This window comes from Dermacentor variabilis, chromosome 3 (genome assembly GCF_050947875.1).
Source record: "Dermacentor variabilis isolate Ectoservices chromosome 3, ASM5094787v1, whole genome shotgun sequence".
In the NCBI taxonomy this organism is placed as follows: domain Eukaryota; kingdom Metazoa; phylum Arthropoda; class Arachnida; order Ixodida; family Ixodidae; genus Dermacentor; species Dermacentor variabilis.
This window is the reverse complement of record NC_134570.1, coordinates 226,629,469-226,639,218: the sequence shown is the minus strand read 5'-3', so window position 1 is coordinate 226,639,218 and position 9,750 is coordinate 226,629,469.

The window sequence follows — 9,750 nt, the reverse complement described above, 5'->3', positions numbered from 1 at the left end:
GGTACTGGCGTCGGTAGCTTCTAGTTCGGGACCCGTAGGCATACGATGGATGCGTACCCTGCACTTCCACCAGTTTGTCACGAGAAGAAAAGCCAGTCAGTCAGTTCTAAGCGAACGGCTGTTTGCAGTTCGTTTTTGCAGCAGCTACCACGCGCACTTCTTCTTCCTCGACTTCTAGCGTAACTAGTGCGTGCCGATATAAACTTTCAATAGGTGACGTTCTGTAGGCACCACTTGCCAGTCGCAGTCCAAGGGTATGTACTAGATCAAGTCGTTGGACGTAGGACTGTCTGGCTTAGCCGTTTCCTGCGTAAACGCCATTTTCCTGCGTAAATGTATGAGAATGAACTGTACCCAGACGCACCTGAAATGTTCTATTAGACATAAAACCAGCTAGGCAATTCAGCATTTTACCACGGATGCTGAGGTCAGCCAGGTCTCTTAAAATTCTATATCTCCATGTGGTATCATAGGCTTTTTCTAAATCGAAGAAGACTGCAAGACAGTGTTGTTTGTGTAAAAATGCATGTCGAATTACCATGTTCAAGACGGACAAGATGGTCAGTAGCTGAGCAACTCTTTTTATATCTACACTGGTGGGGATCTATGAGGTTTCTTGATTCTAAAATAAATGAGAGTCTTATATTGATAATGCTTTCATATGCTTTTGCCAAACAGCTTTTGAGGGCTATGGGTCTGTAGCTGCTTGCGGATGTTGGGGATTTACCGGATTTTAGAAATGGAACTACTATTGCTTTTTTCCACTCTTCGGGCATTATACCAGATTCCCAGATTATGTTGAAAAATTTAAGGAGAGCATCTACAGATGCCTGAGATAGATGAGCCAGCATGGCATAGTGAATACGGTCGTGACCTGGCGCTGTTGTTTTCCCTGCAGAAAGGACTCTGTTTATTTCTTGTTGTGTGAGGGGGTAATTGTATGGTTCATTTGACGCGCCCCTAGTGGGCAGCTTCTGTTTTTCAGGAGACTGTTCTTACTGTAAAAATTCCTTTGTATAATGCCCTGAACTGGACACATCACGGAAATGTTCGCCAAGTATATCTGCCTGTTCTTGTATTGTTGTTTGTGTGTCTGGACATGTAAGTATTGTGTACGATGAGTACTCTCCTCTAAATTCCCTCACCTGGTCCCACATTCGTTTTGATGTTACTGTGCTACTGACTGAAGATATGTATTTGTGCCATGATGATTTTTCAGCCTATCTTCGAATGAATTGTGCTATGGCTTTGGCTTGTTTGAAGATTAAGAGATTGCTATAGGTGGGGTACCTCCGTAGGATTCTCCAGGCCTCATTTTGTTTTTTTTTGGCCTCAGTACATTCGTTTGTCCACCAAGGATTTAGCTTTTTGCGCACAATACCAGATGTATGGGGTATTGTCTTTTCTGCCGCTGATATAACTTCAGTGATTTTTTGATTAAGTTCATCAATACTAAGCTCTGGAGAAAAGATATTTTCCACTTTCGCGTTCTCCATAAAAACCTGCCAGTCAGCGAGCTGTAATTTGCATCGGCGTGGTCTAGTTACTAAGGTTTGTGGTGATGGTAGGAGTTTGATGAGTGAGGGTAGGTGATCGCTCCTATATGACTTGTCGAGAGCTACCCATTTAAAATCAATAAAAAGAGAGGGCGTACAAAGCTAAATCTAAACAACTAAATGTGCGGGAAGTCGGTGAGAAGTAAGTTGACGCACCTGAGTTTAAAAGACAGATATTATTTGACAGAAAAAAATCTTCAACGAGTTGCCCCCTTTTGTCAGTTTTGACACTGCCCCAAAGAGTACAATGAGCATTAAAATCTCCTACTAAGACAAATGGCTCTGGTAGATTTTCTACTGTTCTGTTATTGTATGTGATTTTCTCTGATCTGTTAGATTTTCTAAGTCTTTATTAGTAAAATGTGTGTGGGGTGGAATATATAATGAGCAAATGGTGATGGTTTTGTAGGATAGACTGGTGGCATCTACGGCCTCTAAAGATATATTTAATTGGACATTTCGGGTAGGAGTGCCGCCCTGCACGACTATAGCCACTCCACCTGACAAACGGCTGGAACATTCGCGGTCCCTTCGGACAACGGTGAAGCCTCTAAGGAATTGACTGTGTTTAGGGCCTAAGTTTGTTTCCTGTAGGCAAAATGCGACTGGCGAAAACTTATTTGTTAGGTCTTTAATGTCACCCAAATTGTGAATTAGTCCTCTACAATTCCAATGCATGATAAAAGCCATAGTGGTAGAAGTGAGAATGTTAATTTATATATGTGTACTAAGCAACTAGGTGACATTTATTAGCGGAAATGTACTATTGGAACAACGGTAACCGTTCAGGTTACCGTTCTTCGCGTAGTTATTGTGATCTTGTCTTTCTTAGTGCGCTCCAGAGAGCGCTGATCTTTTGGCGTCGATGACGCCGGAGTTATTGTGTCGACCTCCATAGCCTTGTCCGAGGCGCTGGATGGTCGAGAACGAGGCGTTGAGACGCGCGTCTCAGGCGTGGGAGTTCGATTTAGCCTGGGGCCCTGTGGAACCTGGGTACGCAGGCCCGTCTTTGATTATGATGATGATGGAACAGCACTGGCTGCTGCCACCAAGGGGGCGGATGGAGTTACTACTGGGCCACTGTCTGCGGTCCCTGTAGACTCCTGAGACCACTGCGGTGCTGTCCCGGCCGCACCGCACTGGCGTAGGTTGGTTGAGGTGGGTGTGCTAGTTTCTTGCTTCATAGAAGGAAATCTGATTGATTAGTAGTGTTTATTGGCGCAAGGGCCAGATGTGGCCAAAGAGCGCCAAGTCGATGATGAGTGCTTTTCAATGATATGTGAGTGTTATTTGCGAGGAGTAATAAAACATGGCTGTATAGTGGCCTAAAATATTCAATAAAAAGTGCAAAATAAGCATGTGGTGCAATGAAGATGTAAAAGGACCTAAAATTTATTCGCTCTAAAGTGCGTAAAATAAGAATATCTATATATTAAAAATGACAGTGATTGATCGTTTCTCCGATGACAATAGATGTTTCACGAGATAGGGATGATCAGTAAAATATGTAGAATCTGTAGCACTAGTGCCTCAGAAAGGCCTTGAAAGCAAGGGCTGGGAGACACGTGCTCTAGAAAATGGTTTCGTTGCAGCTACGACTTCCAGGTGGAGGCCGTGCTACAAGTAGCCTGGCCAAATCACTTGTAAGGTGTCCGTTTCAGTTAGAAAGTTTTATACTGATTGAAAAGTAAAAAGGGATTCATTGCTGAGAAAGAATGCTGGGTGTAACGGAATGTGTTGGAGATAAGCAGAGGGAAAGTACTTTTTTCTTTCTGCCTCTATTTCTGTGCATTGAATAAGAACATGGATAACTGTAAGCCTCTTGCCACATTTGGTGCATGTCGGAGGTTCGCTTCCCGTCAAAAGGTAGGAGTGAGTGGCGTAAGTATGTCCTATTCTTAACCTACAAAGAAGCACTTCCTTATGTCTTGCTGTTCTTTCAGATATCCAGTTCCCTAATTTTGGTTTGATAACGTGTAGCTTATTCTCTACTGCATTATCCCATTGGTCCTGCCAGTGCTTCCTCAGTTTGTGGCGTAAGAATGGCTTAAGTTCTGTTGCTGCTATGGGTTTATTCGCATCCGTTTCATTAAACACGACTGACGTTGCACTTTCGTCAGCAGCTACATTGCCTTTTATGCCCTTATGGCCAAGTACCCAACATAGGACGATGTTTTGGTTGTATATTAAAGCTAAGCATAGTTCTATGTATAGTTTATTAAAAACAGGATTCCTATGTTTTCGAAAACTCATTAAGGCCCTTATTACGCTTAATGAATCTGTGAAAATGATGGCCTTATTGAGATTTGTTTGTGTGATATGTTTTACAGCAGAGAGTATTGCGTACGCCTCAGCCGTGAAGATACTTGTGTTGGGATTTAGAGAATCCGAGGTGGAAAAAAATGGCCCAAGAGCTGCATACGCGACACCAGCAGATGATCTGGAAGCATCTGTATAATATTCGGCACAGCAGTACTTCGCTTGGAGTTCGAGGAAGTGTGATTGTATGTGTGCCTCAGGTGCATGTTTTGTTATTTCGACAAACGAGGTATCGCACTCTGTGGTCTGCCAATCCCAAGGCTGTGGAATGCGAGTGGGAGGCATTAGGGTATTTTCTGGGAGATGTATGTCTGTTTTTTCTGTCATTGCTTCCAAGCGTAGGCTCAAAGGAGTTCTAATACGTGGGCGGTTACGGTAAAGTCTGGCAGCACGCAGGTCGCTAATGATCGAATGGCATGGATGTTCGGTGTCTGATTTTACTCTAATATAGTATGATAAACTTAAGAATATTCTTCGTAGATGTAAGGACCATTCGTTGGACTCAACGTAGAGACTTTCAACAGGGCTCGTTCTAAAGGCGCCTGTTGCCAGTCGTATACCGAGGTTGTGGACTGGGTCGAGAATCTTTAGGACGCTCTCTGTTACGGAGTGGTACACCACGGCTCCGTAGTCGAGGCGCGATTGTACGAGACTCTTATACAGGCTAAGCAGACACTTCCTGTCGCTACCCCAGGTTGTTCGAGAGAGCAGCTTGAGGAGGTTCATGGTCTTCAGGCACTTTTCTTTAAGATATTTTAGGTGGGGAATGAAGTTAAGTTTTGTGTCCAGGATAACACCTAAGAATTTGTGTTCAGGGCTGAAAGTTAGTGTTTCTCCATTAAGGTTAATATCGGGTTGTGGCAGTATACTTCTCTTGTTAGAAAACAGGACCCATGTGCAGTTCCATTCTCGTCCGCCCACCTTGAGAATCTATTCAAGCCAAGTTGTAGCTGCCTCTCGCAAATGCTAAGATTGCATGACCTGAACCCTATCTGTACATCGTCCACATAGACGGAATAGAAGAGTGTGCGAGGTAATACGGTGTGGAGGGAATTCATTTTAACAATAAGTAACGTACAGCTCAGTACTCCACCCTGCGGTACACCTGTATCCTGTATGAATGGTCAAGATTGCACGTTGCCAACTCTAACACGAAATGTCCTGTCAGAGAGATAGCTTTCAGTTATTCTCAGCAAGTTGCCGCGAACGCCCATTGCAGAAAGATCCCGAAGGATCCCGAAGCGCCACGTAGCATCATACGCCTTCTTCATGTCAAGAAACACGGACAACACGAGCTGTTTGTGGACAAACGCTTCCCTGATGTACATTTCCATGCGTACAAGCTGATCTGTCGTCGATCTGCCTTCTCTAAAGCCACATTGATATGGATCTAATTTCTTGTTAATTTCTAGATAATGTACCAGGCGACTGTTTACCATCTTTTCAAAAAACTTTGAATAAGCAGCTCGTCAATGCTATAGGCCTATAACTATTTGCCAAAGAAGGGTCCTTACCCTGTTTCAAAATAGGAATTATGATGGCCTCTTTCCAAGCAAAGGGAATGCGGCCGGACGACCATATAGAATTGTAGAGACAAAGAAGGGTTTTTTGTGTTTCAGGCGGCAGGTGTTTAAGCATTTCATATAGGATGCGGTCGGATCCGGGGGCAGATTGGTTGCAGCTGTTTAGGGCTGCCTGAAGCTCTGCCATGCAAAAGGGTCTATTGTATGTCTCGTATTTTGTACTTTTCCGTTCTATTGTTTGTCCTCCTATTTGCCTTTTGTACGTTTGGAATGTTTCAGATCAGTGCGACGAGCTGGATATCTGTTCGAAATGTGCGCCAAGATAGTTCGCCTGATCTTCCATGCTGTCGCCTTGAGTATTCACTAAAGGCAGAGAGTAAGACTGTCGACCCTTTATTCTATTAACTCTATTCCAAACCTTTGTTTCGTCAGTGTAAGAGTTAATGCCTGATATACACTTTCTCCAACTCTCTCTTCTAGCTTGTCGCCGCGTTCTTCGACCCTGGGATTTGACCTGCTTGAAATTGGCTAGATTTTCTGCTGTCGGAGAATCCCGAAGTAAACCCCATGCCTTGTTTTGCTTCTTTCGCGCTTTTCGACACTCATCGTTCCACCACGGAAGACGGCGTTTTGTGGACAATCCACTTGTTACAGGCATACATTTGGAGGAGGTGTCAAGGAGAAAAACCGTAACATATTCAGCCGCAGCGTCTATACTTCAAGCACACATGTCGTCCCAGGATAAACAAGCAAGCTTTTTGAACGTTTCCCAGTCAGCCGAGTCAGTTCTCCAGCGAGGTAATTGTGGAAGGCATTCATTAGCCATTGGTGTGCTTAGAGCTACAGGGAAATGATCACTCCCGTATGGGTTTTTAATAACTTTCCATTTAAAGTAAGGTAGAAGAGTAGGAGATGCTATGGTAAGATCTATTGAGGAGTATGTTTTGTTTGCCATGTTATAATACGTGGGGTCCTTCCCATTCAAAAGACATGCACCTGAAGAAAAAAGGAACTGTTCAATCAAGCGACCTCTCGCGTCGCAGCGCGAGTCGCCCCATAGGTTGCTGTGCGCATTTAAATCTCCAAGCACAAGATATGGTTCAGGCAACTGATCTATTAGTGTTTAGAATTCTTGTTTGTGGAGCTGAAAATGCGGCGGTATATGTAGGGAGCAGATGGTTATCAGTTTATTTAACAGTACAGCTCGAATGGCCACTGCCTCAAGGGGTGTTTGTAGCTGTAAGGGTTGACATGCTATAGATTTGTCAGCTATGATGGCTACGCCGCCGGATGATGCGAGGGCATCATCGCGATCCTTCCGAAAAATAACATACTGACGTAGGAAGTGTTTTTGTTTAGATTTCAAATGAGTCTCTTGAACACACAGCACTTTAGGAGTTAGTTGATTAAGGAGTTCTTGGATATCATCGAGGTTGCAAAGCAGGCCTCTGATATTCCACTGAATAATCAGTGTATCCATATTGAAATAAGTGTTGTGCTGTGTGTCAAAGAGAATGAACTTGGTTTAGCTTATGTGGCCCTTTTGGGCCCCTGTAATTGGAGTTTTGTCTTTTTTGGAGTGATCGGCAAAATCGCGCCGTTCCTTAGGCGTCAACTGCGCCTTCTGACTCGGTGTTGTGTCCATGGCCTCTTGAGAGGCACTGGACAGCCGCTCTTGCGAGCAGTGTGTTTTCCGTGAAAGCCTTGTCTCGGAAGACAAGGCCTTGGAGCCAACCATCCTGGTGGTTGGTGGGTTTTTCTTGACCTCGGAGCTGGGCTGACTGGTGCCAGCACTAGCAGAGGCCTCCACTGTGGTCAAATTCGGGAGAGGTAGGGCAGCCTTCGCTGCTCCCACCATGGGGGCGGGTGGCGTTGCCGCACGCTCGCTGTGTGTGGTGCTGGCGTCCGCCAAGTGCCGTTGTGGTGCTGCCCCCCGACGTACCACTTCGGCGAACGATGCGGTCTGTGTAAATGTTGATGAGATGCGTTGTCTTGATTCTCTGAAAGTTATGTTTTCTTTGACCTTTATCGCAATTATTCCTTTTTCTTTTTTCCAGAATTCGCATGATCGAGAGTATGCAGGGTGGCCACCATTACAATTGCTACAACGGGGCTCAGCCTTACAGTCATCTGCAGAATGATCGTTGATGCCGCATTTCGCACATGTTAGCCGCCCTCGGCAGCTCTGCGAAGCGTAGCCAAACCTCTGGCATTTAAAACAACGTCGCGGGTTAGAGATGTACGGTTGTACTCCGATTTTGATATATCCAGTTTCTAATGTCTCTGGTAATGTGCTAGAGCCAAAGGTAACTATCAGGTGCTTAGTTGGCAGCTCCTTGTTGTCCCGTCTGATCTTTATTCTTTGTACGTTTATGACGTTTTCATCCTTCCATCCTTCCAGGAGTTCTTCTTCGGTCAAGTCCATTAAGTCAATGTCAGAAATTACGCCTTTAGACGAATTCATGGTTCGGTGTGCTGTTACACTGACGGGGATGTCTTTTACACTGACGAGGCTCGTTAGCTTGTCATGTTGTGTTTTGTCTTTCAATTCGAGTAATAAGTCGCCACTGGCCAGCTTGGTGATATTATAGCCGCCTGCAATGGTCTCTGTGAGATACTTCGTCACAACGAATGGTGAAATCGTTCTTGCCTTCTTGTCAGGTTTTTCACTGTGAACAACGTGAAATTTCGGGAAAGTCTGAGTGGCTTTGAGAGAAAATTGAAATGTAGCATCGGTGCGCCCCCTTTTAGAGGGACGATCAGTTGAAAAGGGGTTGGAAGTTCCCATGAAATATGTTGAGTATTCAGCGACGATGCCAGTCACCCACCACCGAGCCCAACAAGGGGACAAGGCAAGGTATGTGGTGAAACAAGCCCTACCATGCCAACTGTACGTCGTCGCTATAACCACATATGTTATAACCAAGGTAGGTCATACCACACCAGGTTAACCCTCACCGCCAGGAATGTTGGAAATTATCACAAGAAAAAGAAGACAGGAAAGATTAAAAGTGAGAGGGAAAGACGAAGGTGTGCGAAGAGAGAGACAGGAAAAGGCGACTGCCTATTCCCCCCGGGTGGGTCAGTCCGGGGGTGCCGTCTACGTGAAGCAGAGGCCAAAGAGGTGCGTTGCCTCCACCGGGGGGCCTTAAAGGTCCGAACACCCGGCATCGGCTCAACCCCCAGGATCCCCCTTTCCCCGGACACGGCTAGGCCGCGCACGGCTACACGCGGTAGGGTCCAACCCTCGTGTGCTCGGGTACGTGGTGTCGCAACACACCAAACGCCTGCTGACGCAGACGCCCCTGCGGGGATAGAAGAAAATCTCTTTCACCGTAAGTGCAATTATCTCTTTTTTTTCTTTCTTCCAGCAAGGACAAGATCCTGAATACGCCGGATGATCTCCTTTGTAGTTTGTACAGTGTGGAGCAACATTGCAGTTCACCGACTGATGGTCATTGGCGCTACACTTTGCACATGTCGATTTACCTCTGCATGATTGCGATGCATGTCCGAACCTCTGGCACTTGAAACACTGCCTCGGGTTTGGGATATATGGCCTTACGTTGATATTCAGATAGCCTGCTTCAAGTGTAGTAGGTACAATACTGGTACCAAAGCTAAGTATAACGTGTTTGGTCGGGATTTGTTCGTCATTTCTTCGGAGTCTTATTCTTTGAACCTTGTTTACATTTTGTTCTTGGAAACCTTCCAGGAGTTCTTCATCGCTCAGGTTTAAGAAATCTTCTTCTGATATTATGCCCCTGATTGGGTTAAGCGAACGGTGTGCTGAGATTGCGACTTTGATGTCACCGACACTGGCGAGATCAGCGAGCTTTCCTACTTGGTCTTTGGTTTTGAGTTCAAGGAGGAGGTCCCCACTTGACATCTTTGAAACCTTGTATTGTTTTACAATTTTTTATGCTAGGCATTTTCCTGCTAGGAATGGGGATATTTTTCTCATTGGCAGAGGTCCTTCACTGTGGATGACATGGTAGCATGGGAATGTTTCTACGTTGGGTTGAAATAAAAAATTGCTTGGGTGCGCCCTCTCTTGCTAGGACGATGTGGAAGGGAGGGGGGGGAATGCATTTGCCATGTTATTCTTAGAATATTCAGTGGCGATGGTAGCCATCCACCACCGAGACCAACAAGGGGACGCTACGAGGTTAGGAATATACCTGTATACGTCAGCTATGCAACGCCGCTATAACCTAATATATGTACCCAATGTTGGGTAGATACACACGGTTAACCCTTGCTGCCTGGAAAATGAGAAGTAAAATGAAGTGAGTAGAAGACAGGAAAGATTCAAAGTGGGAGAAAAAGACGAAGAGTGGAGAAGGGGACAG